Below are 18,772 nucleotides of genomic sequence, written 5' to 3'. Positions count from 1 at the left end.
TCCAAAGAAATTGTATCTTAGAAAAACAACACCCAAACACATACTAAAGACACTAATCAGTACCACTAAAAGCCAACTGCATAAGAGAAGACAAAAAGGAAGATGATGGAAGATTAGGGAAGATATCACTGGTCTAACATTGAAAAGCCAGAAAAAAAAAAAAATTTAAATATGCCCCCTGCTACTCCCAAGATAGATCTTAACAGGATGCTTAAATTCTAGAAGGCTGCTTCCTACTGTCAAAAACAAGTGTTATACCACCTAACTCATAGAGCTGTCTTATAACAGTTATCACTTAAGGTCCAGACAAAGTGGGCATTTAACAAATTGCAATAGGTACTGTTATTATTGGGAGATTTGAGATACAAATCCAGTTATAAAGTAAGTCCTTGTTGAACACTAAGAAGGGAACAGTAAGAACTATCAATCTCCCCTGCAACATGACTAGATGATTAAACGCTGGTGTCGTAAGGGTGATGATATTTTTTAAGCACTCCTTTGATAATGATTAAATTGGGGGTTAAATTTTTTTAGAGTTGTTGATACTTAAGATGACTAAAAACCTTGTACACATTTATCCAGAACTGTGGAATTTTCTCATGTTGTCATCTTACTATTATAGTCAATTCTCGTCCTATGTAGATTCCTCACATTTCACTTCATCCATAGCAAATCTCACCTTAAAATGTATTAAACAATAATATACCTATCCAAAGACCTGTATTTTGTTATTATTTTTGCATTCCCTCTGTTTAGTCTGTTATATTCTTTTAGAAAGCTCTTGGAAACTAAACCACCACTTGTTCCATTCTGAAAAAATATGAAGTAAAAACCCATGCCAGAATGATGGTCTATTATCAGCATGAAGGGGATTACAGAGGGGACCCAGAGAAGAAATCCAAGATTCCCATTTCTTTGCAAGTCACATGTTTAAAAATCTAGATTTATTTCATATAACCGACTACCAGATTACCACACACTCATATCCAAAAGCAAGTAAAGAAATATGACAAAGCCATGTATAAACTGTTTCATATACTCCTCTGGCTCTCCTCTATTAGCATGAAGGAAAACAAATTGACTATTCTATGTTGTTTCCTTTAAACTTACTAGCCTTATTTTCATAGGTACTCCCTATCACCTTAGAATCTATACACTTGGATCTTCATATGGTGAACTGACTCATTTTTAAATACAAGGCATTCTAGATGTCCATGGACTGATCACCACCTAATTTTACAGCTTCATTTCCCATAAAGACCTCCTGGCACAGCAGCCTTACCTCCAGTTCAACAGGCCCCACCATACCAAACCAACATGTCTGTGCTCAACTGCTCCCTTCACCTACAAAAATATCACCTCTACACACACAGAACCATTTTGACCATTAAAATATTTTAAGGCCTAAATGGAGTATTAACCAGCTTTAAACTCGTTTGTAATTCCCAGTCAAAAATTAGTCTCTCTCTCTCTCACACACATCATCACCACCACCCCCACACTTCCGTACATCTCTAATAAGCCCCACAGGAGTCCTGTGTTGCAATTATTTCTGTGCATGTCTCCTTCTCCCTTAAAGGTAACTAACTGGATCTAATTCCTCTTCATGTGTCTACCCACTCTTTATCCTCAACACACAGTAAAACTCCCTTGCACAAAGTAAAGTTTCAGTTTGAACTAAACTATTCCTTTGTTTGAATCCTAGTTCTTTTGACGGAATAAACGCATTTCACGTGCTGACGATTTTGTTAACAGTTAATGCCTGCAAATCTAACAATGAAAATGTCAATAATTATATAACTCATTAATTTTTAGGTTAAGGACCTCTTGGTCAATGAGCACACTAAACCATCAGTAAAAAAAAAAATCATTTTCCAAGATTCCCCCCAAAAGTCTCATATACATCAACATTAAAGTTAAACTTTCTGTTCCCCATTCTAGGAAGAACTACTTATACCTGAGGCATATCCAGAAAAGGAAGCTCCCTGAATACCAAAGTGTCTATACACTCTGCTCTGAATCTATACCAAAACTATGCAATTTATTTTATTACACCTTTCTTCCAATTCCCATAAATATGATTTTCATGTTTTGTACAAACTATACGGTTAATGTATATAAAATATGCAGATAATTTATCTTAGCTCAGAATATAGTTAGAGCAAAAGTTTGGAAATAATTATAAAATACACTAAGTACATCTCTCCACTTCCCTCCCCCCAAAAAGTTACTAAGAATGTCACAAACCAGTTCTGATTTTTGGTGGGAAGTGTTTTCTTAAACTGTCCTCACATCTTGCAACTTTTAGGATACTTTTCTTTCACAATTTGCTTATTTATAGGGAAAGCAAATATTCTTCAAAAACATACACACGGCTTTACTAGTTAGATATTTTTAATTTTAAAAAGTATTCTAAGTCAGATATAGCTTAACCTCTTTTACTATCTGTGTGGGCCAATGTCATTCCTATCACAAGAAGTAACTGCAAACGTAAAAGAAATTAAGTACTGACTTTTTCTTAACTTAGTAAAAATCAGTAGATTTTTAATTGTCCAATTAAAGTCGATGTTCTAAAACCAAAGGTTAAAAAAGGGTCACTTGCTGACCAGCCTAGGCACTCATTACAACAGAGTTAAAACTAATTCGCACAATGGCAGCAACAGTAGCCATCTCCCACACACACTCTCTCCCACCCATTAACTTTTCCTTCTTCCCTGGGAGAACTGGAACCATCCTAACACTGGCCTAACTACCCCGACCCCAGAAGCAAACATCTCCATCACTACCCCGCAGAAAAGAAACGTGGGGGCTGTGGACCAAGAGAGCCGACGCTTCTGTGTGTGTCACTTCCCCTAGCAAGTGGGATAAACAAACAAACCAGCACCCTAACAGTAACCATCAGAGGAATTTTGTTCCCCCGACTAATGCCTTGGGTAAGTTTTGAGCAAAGTCAAAAGCGCTAACAAATAGGTAAATCCCTGCCCCCCACCCCAAACCTGGAAACAAATACCCCATCGGGAAGTTTCTCCCTGAAATGAATGCTAGCCCCAGATCCCTCCCTCCAGCCGACAGATAGCTCCCACCCTCTTGCCTGAAATCCCTACTCCGAAGGGAATCGTCTGGACAAAATCGAGGCGCGCTGGGGGGCTGCACTGCCGACCTCCAACCCTTCCCGCAAAGCCCCTGCCTTTTCGCACCTCGCCCACCTCCCCGCTCGCGCCGCACCACTCGGGCAACTTCGGCGGCCGGCCCGGCCCGCCGCCCGCGGCCCCCTCCCTGCCGGCGAGCCAGCGGCGCCCCCGCTCCCGCGCCCCCGCCGGGGCCGCCGCGCCCGGCCCTTCCCGAGGCCCCCGCGGGCGGCGCCGCCCCCGCGCGCCCCGCCCGGGACCCCAGCCCGCCCAGCCCCACCCGGGCAGGAGGGCGCCGCGGCCGCCGGCGGGCCGGGGCCGCCCAGCGCGGCGCCAGCGCAGAGGGGGCTTTACCTCAGAGGCGCGGCCGCCAGCGGCGGGTCGGGCCCGGGCGCGGGCGGCGCCCCCGGCTCCGTCAGTCAGTGGCGGCGGGGGCAGCGGCGGCGGCACATTGCACCCGCCGGCGGCCGGAGGAGGAAGGCGAGCCACGCAGGGAGGGAGCGAGCGAGGTAGAGGGGGAAGGAACGAGCGAGGGAGGGAACGCAGCTCGCCTCGGACTCGGGCCCCTCGCTCCTGCCGGTGCGTCCTACCGCCGCCTGTGGCCGGAGAGTCGCCGCCCGGGCCGCTGCTGTCGCCACCGATGCAGCCGGCAATGAATGCACAGCGGCGCCTCCTCGCTTATCCGGAGGTCAAACATCCTTCTGCCTCGGGCATCCGGATCGGCGCCGGACCCGGAAGTGAACGCTTGGGGAAAAAAAAAATAAAAAAGGGAAGCGTTTCTCCAGCGGCGGCCGTCCCTTGAGGTGCCCGCATCAGCGAAAAGAGCCGAGTACAGCCGAAGGTTACAGCGACTTGCTCAGATTGGTCGGCTTGCCCGACCGGAAGGAAAGCAGCTTGTTCATTGGCTGGGAAGGCCTATAAAAGTCAAGCCACGCCTCCCTCCCCACCTCCGCGCCCGTGGTGCGTGTGGAGATCGTGGAGTAATTGTGGTTACGCGTCTGTTTCCCTGGGTGAGGCCTGGGGAGAAGAGGCTTGGCTAGGTCGCTGGCGAGAACTGGGAGAAAATCGCCCATGGTTTAGAGGAGGAATGAAAAGTTCCCCTTTGCTTGAATGAGCAGAGAGCCTAAAGGCGCCATTGTGCCAAGTCAGGTTCCCGAGGCTTTGCCGGGTGTGAGGAGCACACCCTTCCAGGTGCCAAAGAATTTGAAAGCCGGGGCTCAGGGAATGACATCACTGGATGGACGTTTTCCCCTACTTTTTTGTAACTCCAGTGTTGTATCAAGGATTCAGACGCTTAGAAATATAAATTGTGGCTCACATTTGCATTCCATTTGCTGTCTATGGAGAAGTCATTTGTGAGCTCAAGTAATCCTCTCAACTGTATAGTGTGGTAACTATTATAATTACTGTTGTCTATGTAATATTATCTATCTAGCCAATCTCCTGAAGTTCCTAGAAACTAAACATCACTCATCAACTCAACAAATTGAAACCGATTCTAATTCTGTTCTCCATCCAGTCCACTCCGCCCAAACAGGGAAGGCAGATTACATTCTTTATCTTAAGTTGGTTATCTGGAATGAAAATGGGTTAGTATAGGAGACCTCTATGGAAATCAATCCACCAGAAGGCATTGTAGAGGACTCTGAAACTATCATTTCTTGGAAACTGTGTCTAAAGTCCGTTCAAAACTCAGACGTAAAGGTGTGCATGAAGAAAAATCAAATTTATCAAACTTTTTTTATATTTCAGTGCACTTGCTGCATCAAGGAAGCCGTCAGTCAGTCTCTCACACACAAACCACACAAAATACTTGAAAGGCTTCAATGAAACATGATGCACTTTAAAATGATTGAGAATTTATCTCATTTCCCTTTCTGCTTTAGCAGGCTGCCGATAGAGTCGATGTGTAATGTTCAGAGGAGTAGTTAGTATGGAAAGATGCCCATTTTTGTTTTTGTAGTACAACAGTACCTCGTTTTTACCTCTCTACTCTCTTGCTTTCCCAAACTGGAGGCTATGAAGTGACTGGTATCACCTGTCATAGAGCAACAGTGGTAGTAAGGATTGCTTCTGTGTTTACCACACTACGATCATTCTTTTAGAGACTCAAAAGCAACTACAGTTCGTGCATGCTCGGGCTTGGGAATAATATGCCTAAAATAACACATCTCCACAGTCCTGATATATTCCAGGACCAGATACTGGACAAGAAGCAGAATTAAGCATATCTCACTAAATGCAGAAGAAATGTTCGCATTTCGGAAACTGTAAATACTGTCATCAGCGATCAACGAACCACTTTTACACTCTGCAAGTCAAAAACCTCAGTTTAGATCAAAAACACCGCTACATCAAAGTCTGATAAATGTTTAAGAAATAACAAATATTTAATTAGATCAAGTCACATTTTAAAACTATATCTGGATTGGAATAAATGTTTATGTTTTTAAACACTTCAGTAAAGACTGTTTTTGTTAGAATTTGACCTAGAAGCTCCTATAGATTAAAATTGGCTGCTAACTTAAGTAAGAAGTTAATAACGTTTTCAAACAGTTCTATTAATCTCAAAAAAAAATTGACAATACAAAAATAAGTTATGTTAAAGAGAGAATAATCAAATTACAGGCATCTTAACCAAAACTATTTGTTCTGTAGCATGATGTCTCAGCATAAGCAGACAGATCATCATTTTTATATGCTACATTATCTATAGTTAATTTCACCACATTTCCTAGCATTTGCTACTCATTAGGTGTTTATGTTATTATTAATATTTTTCATGTTTCCCAAAGCAGTGTCACATTTTTTATCACCCAGAACTTTATTTTGTTGAATTTATATCTCTGTGGTGGTGGTGATCCGACTCTTGTTTCACCACAAGAAATGTCACCTGGAGGCTCCTCTGTCCGTGGGATTTCCCAGGCAAGAATAGTGGAGTGGGTCGCCATTTCCTTTTCCAGGGGATCTTCCTGACCCAGGGATCAAACCTACATCTCCTGCATTATAGGCAGTCTCTTGCATTGTAAGTAGACTCTTTACTGCTGAGCCCTTATGTCTCTATCAGTTCAGTTCAGTTGCTGAGTGGTGTTCGACTCTCTGCAACCCCATGAATCACAGCACACCAAGCCTCCCTGTCCATCACCAACTCCCGGAGTTCACTCAAACTCACCTCCATCGAGTCGGTGATGCCATCCAGCCATCTCATTCTCTGTCGTCCCCTTCTTCTCCTGCCCCCAATCCCTCCCAGCATCAGAGTTTTTTCCAGTGAGTCAACTCGTCACATGAGGTGGCCAGAGTGTTGGAGTTTCAGCTTTAGCATCAGTCCTTCCAATGAACACCCAGGACTGATCTCCTTTAGGATTGACTGGTTGGATTTCCTTGCAGTCCAAGGGACTCTCAAGAGTCTTCTCCAGCACCACAGTTCAAAAGCACCAATTCTTTGGCGATCAGGTTTCTTCACAGTCCAACTCTCACATCCATACATGACCACAGGAAAAACCATAGCCTTGACTAGACAGACCTTGGTTGGCAAAGTAATCTCTGCTTTTTTAATATGCTATCTACGTTGGTCATAACTTTCCTTCCAAGGAGTAAGTGTCTTTTAATTTCATGGCTGCAATCAGCATCTGCAGTGATTTTGGAGCCCCAAAAAATAAAGTCTGACACTGTTTCCACTGTTCTCCCATCTATTTCCCATGAAGTGATGGGACCAGATGCCATGATCTTAGTTTTCTGAATGTTGAGCTTCAAGCCAACATTTTCACTCTCCTCCTTCACTTTCATCAAGAGGCTTTTGAGTTCCTCTTCACTTTCTGCCATAAGGGTGGTGTCATCTGCATATCTGAGGTTATTGATATTTCTCCCGGCAGTATTGATTCCAGCCTGTGCTTCTTCCAGCCCAGCGTTCCTCATGATGTACTCTGAATATAAATTAAATAAGCAGGGTGACAATATACAGCCTTGACGTACTCCTTTTCCTATTTGGAACCAGTCTGTTGTTCCATGTACAGTTCTGACTGTTGCTTCCTGACCTGCATACAGGTTTCTCAAGAGGCAGGTCAGGTGGTCTGGGATTCCCATCTCTTTCAGAATGTTCCACAGTTTATTGTGATCCACACAGTCAAAGGCTTTGGCATAGTCAATGAAGCAGAAACAGATGTTTTTCTGGTACTCTCTTGCTTTCTCCATGATCCAGCGGATGTTGGCTATTTGATCTCTGGTGCCTCTGCCTTTTCTAAAACCAGCTTGAACATCTGGAAGTTCACGTTTCACATATTGCTGAAGCCTGGAGAATTTTGAACATGATTTTACTAGCATGTGAGATGAGTGCAATTGTGCGGTAGTTTGAGCATTCTTTGGTATTGCCTTTCTTTGGGATTGGAATGAAAGCTGACCTTTTCCAGTGGCCACTGCTGAGTTTTCCAAATTTGCTGGCATATTGAGTTGAGCACTTTCACAGCATCATCTTTCAGGATTTGAAATAGCTCAACTCGAATTCCATCGCCTCCACTAGCTTTGTTCATAGTGATGCTTTCTAAGGCCCACTTGACTTCACATTCCAAGATGTCTGGCTCTAGATGAATGATCACACCATCGTGATTATCTGGGTCATGAAGATCTTTTTTGTACAGTTCTTCTGTGTATTCTGTGTATCTATTATGTCTCTATCAGTTCAGTTCGGTTCAGTCGCTCAGTCGTGTCTGACTCTTTACAACCCCATGAACCACAGCACGCCAGGCCTCCGTCCATCACCAACTCCCGGAGTTCACTCAAACTCATGTCCATTGAGGTGGTGATGCCATCCAGCCATCTCATTCTCTGTCATCCCCGTCTCCTTCCACCCCCAATCCCTCCTAGCATCAGACGCTTTTCCAGTGAGTCAACTCTTCGCATGAGGTGGCCAAAGTATTGGAGTTTCAATTTCAGCATCAGTCCTTCCAATGAACACCCAGGATTGATCTCCTTTAGAATGGACTGGTTGGATCTCCTTGCAGTCCAAGGGACTCTCAAGAGTCTTCTCCAACACCACAGTTCAAAAGCATCAATTCTTCGGCGATCAGCTTTCTTCACAGTCCAACTCTCACATCCATACGTGACCACGGGAAAAACCATAGCCTTGACTAGACGCACCTTGGCTGGCAAAGTAATGTCTCTGCTATAGATATAAGCAAATATTCATCCCATCATTTGGGCATGCAACAACTGTTATTATTATGAAAAACAGGATAAAAGCAGATTCATCCACACATTTTAGAACAAGGGGGGAAGTGGAAGTTACTTCAAAATGACTTCAATATAGGACTATCACGAATTCCTTAGGAAAAAACAATTTATCAAGTGGAAATTTGAGAAGGAAAGAGATAGCAAAATTTCTGGGTGCCTTTAGTAGTATAAATATTCCATAAATATTCCAATAGCTCCCTTACGTCTTTTTATTCTTTATTTCTGTTGCTGTATCTCTTCTCACCTCATTTCACACTCACTGTGTTACCTAACCATGCCAATTTACACACACAGACACACACATACAACCAAAATGGAGAGAGTGTAGGAATAAGGCCTTCAGTTAGAGTTTTAAAAGCCGGAAAGCTATTCCATTTCCTTTTTTGTCTCAGTGAAAATCTTACTGCATGCCAAAAAAAGAAAAAATGGCCAGCTTTACTTTCCACAAAATTACCTACTTTTCTTTCTCTCAAGCAAAAAACTTTTTCAGTTCAGTTCAGTTCAGTCGCTCAGTTGTGTCTGACTCTTTGCGATCCCATGAATCACAGCACGCCAGGCCTCTCTGTCCAACACCAACTCCCGGAGTTCACTCAAACTCATGTCCATCGAGTTGGTGATGCCATCCAGCCATCTCATTCTCTGTCATCCCCGTCTCCTCCCACCCCCAATCCCTCCCAGCATCAGAGTCTTTTCCAGAGAGTCAACTCGTCTCATGAGGTGGCCAAAGTACTGGAGTTTCAGCTTTAGCATCAGTCCTTCCAATGAACACCCAGGATTGATCTCCTTTAGAATGGACTGGTTGGATCTCCTCGCAGTACAAGGGACTCTCAAGAGTCTTCTCCAGCACCACAGTGCAAAAGCATCAATTCTTCGGCGATCAGCTTTCTTCACAGTCAAACTCTCACATCCATACATGACCACGGGAAAAACCATAGCTTTGACTAGACTCACCCTGGTAGGCAAAGTAATGTCTCTGCTTTTTAATATGCTGTCTAGGTTGGTCATAACTTTCCTTCCAAGGAGTAAGCGTCTTTTAATTTCATGGCTGCAATCAGCATCCGCAGTGATTTTAGGACATGATAAAAAAAGCATTTGTCAAAAGAGAAATTTGTAAATACAAGTTTCCAGGACATCATTAAAGATTACAAGCACTAACGTATAGATCTGTGTTATAATCATTTTCTTCTCTGCCCCTCATACATACTATTAGAATACTTTCCCAAGCCAAACTTGTTTTGCACATATTGGTCAAGAAATACCCTAAAAATATAAATAAGCACCAAAGACTAATTAATTACACTCTACTTTGGTGTGTATGAACTGTGTAGGGCTTCCCTGGTAGCTCAGATGGTAAAGAAGCCACCTGCAATACGGGAGACCTGGATTAGATCCCTGGGTTGGGAAGATCCCCTGTAGAAGGAAAGGCTACCTACTCCAGTATTCTGGCCTGGAGAATACCATGGAATGTATATCCATGAGGTTGAAAAGAGTCAGACACAACTGAGCAATCTTCACTCACACACTCACTCACTCATCAACTATGTGGCCAACCTGGCTGAGTTAAATACAGACAGGTATTTTCCAACTAACAATGTAACAAGCAACATTTGCGCAAACTCTGATGTATAAGATTCTTTCTGTTGATTCTGACAACAGCTTATGAAGTAATATAGCAGATACTATTTTTTTCCCCTTAGGAAAGAAGAGGATGGTCTCAAAAGATAAATTGATTTGCCCAAGATGTACAAGTGATAAACTGTTAAATATAAACTACAAAATGAGATTAAAATCTTTACCAAAACTTTTCAAAATAAAAATAGAGGAAACATTCATTTATGTGGAGGACAGATGTAATTAAGAAAAAATAAATGGAACTTCCTTGGTGGTCCAGTGGTTAAGAATCCACCCGCCAATGAAAGGGACAGGAGTTTGATCCCTGGTCTAAGTTCCATGCCATGGGGCAGCTAAGCCCATGTACCACAGCTGCTGAAACTCACAAGCTTCAACTACTATAACTGGTGTGCCCAAGAGTCCATTCCCTGCAATAGAAGCCACTGCAATGAGAAGCCCTCGCTTAACAACTAGAGAATAGCCCCTGCTTGTCATGGCTAGAGAAAGCCCGCACACGTCAATGCAGACCCAGCGCAGCCATTAATAAATAAATATAATTTTAAAACATGAAAAAGTGAATAGTCTTATTACTGGAAGTCACATGATAAATAACTGCTAAAAGTACAGCATAATTAATACAAGCAATACTTCTGTATGTTATGTATGAAAGTTGTAAAGAGAGTAAATCCTAAGAGTTCTCATCAAAAGGGAAAATTGTTTTTTCTTTTATTTTGTATCTAAATGAGATGATGGATATTCACTAAATTTAGTGTGGTAATTATTTCCTGATGTATATGTGAGCCGAATTACTGTGTTATATTCCTTGATCTTATGCAGTGCTCTATATCAATTATATATCAATAAAACTAGAAGGAGAAAAAAAATTAAGGTATATGGCCTCAACAAAACATTTATTTTCTTAAAAATTAAAAAAAAAATAAGAGGAAAAGAAGCATTAAAGTATGGTCAAGTAGAAGCAGGAAGAAGACAAAATGATACACTAGCAATAGCCAGAACCTGGGAGCAAAGATGCCTGTTCTACTCAGAATAGAAAAATAACCTCTTCCCCAATCAAGCATGAAGTAGGGGCAGCAAAGGAAGGATTCTGGGAGAAAACCAGCCACAGACAGCAGCTGGGTCAGATTTGGGGAAAGCTGTCACTTAGCAACCTTTCATTCAGATTGTTACATGAGTAAAGTCAGAAAGGGTCAAGGCACTGGTTTACACAGCCCAAGAAAATTATTTTAAGTATTCTGTAGTTGGCAAAAATGAAATATAAGAATCAAAGAAGTTTTCTGAGAGGTTTTATTGTATTTTATAGTCATAATCTTCAGTATTGTATTTTATAATCACATCTTTCAGATTCCTTGTCTTAGCTCAGGCTGACGTAAAAATATCATAGACTGAGTGGCTTAAACAACAGAAAGTTTTCTCATAGTTCTGAAAGCTAGAAGTCTAACCACAGGGTGCTAGTATGGTCGATTTGTGGGCTTTCTTCCTGGCTTTCTGATGGCTAGCTGCCTTGTCATCATGTATGCACATGACCTTTTCTCGATGCAAGCAATCTGTCACTCTTCCTCTTTTTAAAGGGGCACCAATCCCATCATGAGAGACCCACCCTCATGACCTCATATAAACCTTATTATATACAAAAGGTCTCATCTAGAAAAGCTACCACATTAGGGGTTAGGTACAACATTCCCTTCTCCAGAGGATCTTCCTGACACAGGGATTGAACCCAGGTCTCTTGCATTGCAGGCAGATTCTTTACTGTTTGAGCCACCAGGGAAGCCCAAGTGTGCTTGCCTAGAAAATCCTATGGACAGAGGAGCCTGGTGGGCTACAGTCCATGGGATCACAAGGAGTTGGACATGACTGAATCAACTTAGCATGCAAACACGCACAGGGTGTCAACATAGGAATTGGGGGGGGTGGAACACAGTTCAGTCCATAGCACTCTTGAAAGGAATGCTTTCTATATAGAGTGAATCATCTATAAGTGAAAAAGAATCTGAAGGTTAGACAGGGTGTAAATAAGAAAAGACAATTTGTAAACAACATAACATTAAAACCTCACAGATGAAAGAATGCATTTGTAAGAGAAAGAACTTCAGTAAATAAAGAGAGGAGCTCTTCTCTACAAACACCCTGAAAAGTGTTAAAAGTGTCTTGCCAAAAAGAGAGGTTAAATTCCTAGGGAGACAATTTAATTTTTGTTTTTTCCATTAACAGACTTGAATTTTGGCACTGATGCTAAAGCTGAAACTCCAATACTTTGGCCACCTCATGCGAAGAGTTAACTCACTGGAAAAGACTCTGATGCTAGGAAGGATTGGGGGCGGGAGGAGAAGGGGACGACAGAGAATGAGATGGCTAGATGGCATCACCGACTCGATGGAGGTGAGTTTGAGTGAACTCCGGGAGTTGGTGATGGACAGGGAGGCCTGGCGTGCTGTGATTCATGGGGTCGCAAAGAGTCAGACACGACTGAGCGACTGAACTGAACTGAACTGAAACAAGTTTGACTATTCAAAGGATGCTGTTTTGTGATAAATGGAAGAATTAACTAAAGCTATGTTTGTTTGTTTTTTGTAATATTCTCAATTGCAGTTTGAATTCTGGATCACATATGAAGCCAAAGTTTAGAGATGGCCATAATCATTGGTCCCCATTCCATTTTCCTCACCTTGGTCTCCTTCTGCTTCCCATGGTTATGTTTGTTGAAAGTGATAATCACTTCAGTCATGTTTGACTCTTTGTGACCCCATAAACTGTAGCCTGCCAGGCTCCTCTGTCCATGGAATTTTCCAGGCAAGAATTCTGGAGTGAGTTGCCATTCCCCTCCCCAGGGGATCTTCCCAACACAGGGATTGAACCCAGGTCTCTTGCATTACAAGCAGATTCTTTACTGTCTGAGCCACCAGGGAAGCCCCCTTCCATGTTATAGTCCCCAATATCTTCCTCAAGAGCCCATCCCAGCTCATGGGCCAAATGTGACCAAGACTGTCTCATCGGCCCCACCCACAGGAATCATGCAGTCCTCCAGCTGAAGCTGCAGAATGCCAAGGAGGAGCTCTGCATTAGAGAGCAGCCTTCCAACTGTGCCATTTCTCTCTCTGTTACCCCTATAATTGTTCCCAGTCTCTAGTCCTGGACTCCTCCTTTGGTTTCCCTTTATAATAAAAACTGTACCCTTTCCCAGAGTCCCATCCCATATAGAAAAGGTATAAACTTGGTGTGGAAAATTGTTCACGAAACCAAGTTCAGACTAGACCCTAGGTCACTGGCTATGGTCCCGCTCTGAGGCTCAAACGACTCAACTTCTTTAAATATCACCTCCTGACGGGGTTACTGGATTACTGTATCCTTCTCCTGCGTAGTACTACATTGTTTCCAAAGCTCATCTAAGCCATGTCTGAACTTCATGTGCTCTTTGGACAGTGAACAAAGAACTACCTTGATTGGGGTCAGAATCTGTGTCTAATTATGTTTCTTGAGTCTCTGTCATGTTTGGCGGCACCTGATCTTCGCTTCATCCTTCTCTTCACCAAGTTGTACTGATGAATTCTCTGCATAGTTTTATCCTCACACCTGTTCCTATTATGCTGCTGATACCATATCTGACTGATCAAGATCGCAAGGTCAACAAAAGTTAAAATTGACGTGGGAGGATACCTTAGTTAGAACCTCACTTTCCTTTAGCTCTCATCCTACCTCTTCTACAATTTGAATTATACTACTTTTCAGTTTCCTCCTATTTTTCTTCCTTGAACAATTTAACTTGTCAGAAACCCCAGTTGGCTCACCTGTAAAATGAATCTGTAATATCTGCATCATAAAGATATCAGGAAGATTAAATGTAATTATATATCAACTTACCACAGTATCTAGCATACAGAAAGCATTAAATTCATGGTCATTGCTAGTCACCATGGGACCCTGGCTGCTGCTGCTGCTGCTAAGTCACGTCAGTCGTGTCCGACTCTGTGCAACCCCATAGACAGCAGCCCACCAGGCTCTCCCATCCCTGGGATTCTCCAGGCAAGAACACTGGAGTGGGTTGCCATTTCCTTCTCCAATGCATGAAAGTGAAAAGTGAAAGTGAAGTCGCTCAGTAGTGTCCAACTCTTCGCGACCCCATGGGCTGCAGCCTACCAGGCTCCTCCATCCATGGGATTTTCCAGGCAAGAGTACTAGAGTGGGTTGCCATTGCCTTCTCCATGTGACCCTTAGGAAACTTCATTTTCTAGGTCAACATGAATGATATCAGTTGTTGAAAATATCAGACCCCAGGTTGTTTTATAGCTTTAAGGCCCAAGAATTATGAATTTGTGGTCCAAAACAAATCATTATTTAAATCTGCTCCAGGCCCTATTTTTCTTGATTTTACCATATATGCTGGGACATTCATGGTATATTAACTGCCCAGCATCTGTTTACACTTTCCTGTTTGGGTGCCGTTGTTGTTCGTAGTGAAGGATAGGGAAGCCTGGCGTGTTGCAGTTCACGGGGGGCAAAGAATCAGACACAACTTAGTGACTGAACAACGACAACAGTGGCACCCAGATTTCCTTTTGATAACTTTTCTCCATCTCACGGTATTTTTGACCTGGGGCTCTGGCTCCCTATAGGTGTGTTATCAGGTGGGGGAAGAGTTACAGGAGAACACATTGCCCAAACAGTGCCAGTGGATGCCCTGTTTAAATCCTGAGCAGAGAGACATGGACTCTAAAAACAATTGCAATCACACTCCATCTAAAAGCAGCATTCTGGCCATACAGTTAAGGTTAGGGTTAGGGTTAGGGCTGTGATCTACGCTGTCGAACAGTGGTTACGATCCTACTTCCCAGCCTTTGGAGCATTTTAGATCCTACCCAAACCTGGCCCTGCTTCCCGCTTCCTGTTAATTCTGTTAGACCACCCTTACCACCCACAACAACCAACCTCCCTGCCCACTGGGCTGGCAATGCTTTTCATTCAATTCTGTTTCACCTGCATTACCAGAATGTTTCCATTGTTTGCAACTGAAGAATCCTGACTACTAGGCGTTTATTCCTGTCTTTTGGTTCAGCTCACCACTGTGTCACCTCTTTATATTCTTTCTTGTGTGGCCTGGCTCTTTGTCCACGAGAATACTTGAATTCTGAACTGTAGTTCAGTCCTGATTCACTTCTCTGGCTTTGCTCTAATATAATCTCTGACTATCTCACTGTTGTTGTGAGGCTCCCTGGCTTCAGGTTTGTATTCTCCTAATTGACAAAACTGGTCACACCCTGCCAGAGCTTTGTATTTCAGTGCAGCTGCTCCAGTCACCAGGCAGCTATACCTAAGCTTCTGGCTGAAACCCTGCCAATTGCAGACCTAACCCTTTGGACTGTGACTTAATGCTTTGTGTTCTGTCAGCTTGGGTGACTGGATATTAGCTAAGAAAAACCTTCAACCAAATGCCAATACTTGCTGCTTTCTAACCCTGTTAGTCTGATAGATATTAGTGTGTACTTGTCAGTTTATACTTATGACAATGAAAGCCAGAGTCATCTTGTATCTCATTGCCTTTCCATATTTTACCTGTACTCTTCTGTTCTGGACTCATATCAGCAAAGAGATATTAATGTGGTTTCTTTACAATGGAATAGATTCTGTAGTCTAAAATTACTAATAGCTATTGGAGTCCTTAGTGATGGGATATCCCTTGTTTTCGTGTGGGTGTGCATGTGCTCAGTCTCTTGGTCACGTCTGACTCTTTGTGACCCCATGGTAGCCTGCTAGGTTCCTCTGTCCATGGAATTTTCTAGGCAAGAATACTGGAGGGAGTTGTCATTTCCTTCTCCAGGGTATCTTCCCAACCTAGGGATTGAACCAGCATCTTCTACATCTCTGGCATTCATAGGCAGATTATTTTACCACTGAACCACCTAGGAAGCCTCATCCCTTGTTTTTGGAAGCTATCTAATCAACTTAATCCTAGTTTTGGTATACTAAAGAGAATCTAGTTGTGGAGTGTTTGTACTCCAAACCAAAGCTACAGTCCTCAGCTTCTCCATCATGCTTTTAAACCAGACCTTGACATCTCACTGGAAATCTATCAGTGGTGTTGAAAAGGAAACAAAGTCATGACTAGCATTTCAAAAAGAAAATAGAATCTGGCTTTAGAATTCATTTCCAGATATCAGGAAAACCCAATTACATACAATAGTTATAATAAAGGTTAATTATTAATAAACTCAGTAGACTAAAACATTATCCAACGAAATGAAAATAATTATCTTGTAGATTTTGGGGTCATGATTGGTAAACAGAGGAAAAGAATGATGATTTTCATCCTGTACTTGTAAACTGATTTTTTAAAACTTGTAATCCCCCCCCCAAAAAAAAAAAACTTGTAATCCCAAGTGATTTTAAAATAAAGTAATCTGACTATACATCCCTCATAGATTTTATCCTAAGGACAAAAAAATGCAACAGAGTTTCTTTTTTTCTTTTTTAACTTTCCAGTAATCACATTGTTGGTAATAGTCTTGCTGTTTTTCTGAGACTGTTATATGTGTAATGTGGGATAAAGCGAAATGAGTAATTACGATATCTTATTCTACCATCTCTAATATTGATACAGATGAAAAAAGAGACCACCTAAACAGCCAATAATCCTGAATTTGGATGAGAGATATCGTCATGAACTCAGAGGAATTTTGTATAAATATTTCTTAACTCCATCCACTGAAAAGTCTCCAAATGAGCCCAATTTAGTTGCAGTGCGTACCTTTAGCCTGCACACTTTACAAGTAATAGAACCTTTGGAAGAAAGACCAGCAGAGAACAGCATAATATTAGTTTCCTACTGCTGTGTAACAAACTACCACAAACTTAGTGGTTTACAACAACACAAATTTACTATCTTACAGGCCTGGATGTTAGAAGTCCAAAATTGTTATCACTGAGCTGAAATCTCGTCGTTGGCAAGACTGTGGAGTGTTTAGGGACAAATTCCTTTCCTTGTGTTTTCCAGATTCCAGAGGCTTCCTGTATTCCCTGTCTCTTGGCTGCTCTCCACCTTTAAAGCCAGCATCATGTAACACTAAATTCTACTTCCATCTTCACATCTCCTCAGATTCTCTCCTGCCTTCCTTTCTCACTTATAAGAACTCCAGTGATTGCACTGAGTTCTCTGGGATAATCCAGGATAATCCCTGTCTCAAATCCTTCACTTAATGTGAAGCCCCTTTTGCTGTGTCAGATAATACACTTATTGGCTCTGGGGATTAGGATGTGGACATCTTTGGGAGGACAATTATTCTACCTGCCACAGGTACCAAGTCAAACAGAAGGATCTGAGTTCTTTTTACAGAAGTAAAGCCTAACGCCAGTTGCTGAGATAAGAATCTACTTATAAATGTCACTTTTAGTATAATTTTATCAATATTGCCTATAAACTTTGGTGGTTTAGTCACTAAGTCGTGTCCGACTCTTGCAGCCCCATGGACTATAGCATGCCAGCTCCTCTGTCCATAGGATTCTCCAGGCAAGAATACTGGAGTGGGTTGCCATTTCCTTCTCCAGGGGATCTTCACGACCAAGGAACTGAACCCAGGTCTCCTGTATAGTAGGCAGATTCTTTACCAGCTGAGCTACAAGGGAAGCATAATAATAAATGGGAGTGAGTGGAACTAACAACTACTGAGAACCTGAACAAGACAGTCAGGTGCTTTCTAGAAACCATCTCTCTTATTGTAGTAAGTATCACTTTCTCCTTTTCACAGATGAGAAAAGTCAGACTCGAAGAGAAGACAGTCTAGGCAATGCTCTGATCACTCAACTAGTCAATGGCAGAGCTAAAATTTCAATACATACGTCTGACTCCAAAGTCCATGAATTTATGCCGCTTTTCATGATGTAACAAGAAGTAAACAAGGAGATTCCGGCACAGATTGTCCAACTGAGGGGTTACTTACTACCACTACTGCTGCTCTTCCAGATTGAACCTGTCTAGGCAAAGAAAGAAAGGAGGGAAGGAAGAAAGAAAAGAGGAGGGGAGAAAGCAAGTAGGGAAAGTGGGATCCTAAATTAGTGATTTATATCAAGCTGAACTAGACCAACTCTATACATATGAAGGATGGCTAGAAAAGGGCTGAGAGAAAATCAAGACCTATTTCTAAGCACAGTTTGTGGATTTTAACACTCACAGACACAGCACCAGTCAGAGAATGACTATGGTCTGTAGTTAAATACTTCTTCAGTTCAGTTCAGTTCAGTTGCTCAGTCATGTCCGACTCTTTGCGACCCCATGAATTACAGCACGCCAGTCCTCCCTGTCCATCACCAACTCCCGGAGTTCACTCAAACTCGTGTCCATCGAGTTGGTGATGCCATCCAGCCATCTCATTCTCTGTCATCCCCTTCTCCTCCCACCCCCAATCTTTCCCAGCATCAGAGTCTTTTCCAGTGAGTCAGCTCTTAGCATGAGGTGGCCAAAATATTGGAGTTTCAGCTTTAGCATCAGTCCCTCCAATGAACACCCAGGATTGATCTCCTTTAGAATGAACTGGTTGGATCTCCTTGCAGTCCAAAGGACTCTCAAGAGTCTTCTCCAACACCACTTCTTAGTCCATTCTTATTCCAAATGTCAAGTCCCAATGAATGAGATGACCTTTAAACCAAAACAACTAATATTTACTTGTGTACAATTGGCTTTCTTATATATGCTGGTCTTTTCAGCCATGTGAGTACACAAATAGTTATTAATAATTATTTTTAGTAAACATTCTCCAACTGTTAACAATTCTATATCCCAGGCATTCTTTTCAACTAGT

The 18,772-nt window shown here is 42.4% G+C and overlaps 1 protein-coding gene across 8 annotated transcripts in view; it reads right to left on the bottom strand.

Moving 5' to 3' along the window:
- The window catches only part of CSNK1G3 (casein kinase 1 gamma 3), a 125,402-nt gene extending 121,452 nt beyond the window's left edge, over positions 1–3,950 (bottom strand). For 3 of the 8 annotated variants that reach the window (XM_088838802.1, XM_055430797.2, XM_088838805.1), the window contains exon 1: positions 3,483–3,950. The gene's annotated coding sequence lies outside the window, so the exon portion shown is untranslated. The remainder of the gene's footprint in view (positions 1–3,482) is intronic. The other 5 variants (XM_088838807.1, XM_088838808.1, XM_088838803.1 and 2 more) reach the window with 4 other exon arrangements.
- Between the last annotated feature and the right edge of the window lie 14,822 nt (positions 3,951–18,772).

This window comes from Moschus berezovskii, chromosome 8 (genome assembly GCF_049115385.1).
Source record: "Moschus berezovskii isolate FMDL1 chromosome 8, NW_MosBer_1.0, whole genome shotgun sequence".
NCBI lineage: Eukaryota > Metazoa > Chordata > Mammalia > Artiodactyla > Moschidae > Moschus > Moschus berezovskii.
This window is presented reverse-complemented; position numbering and strand designations above follow the sequence as displayed.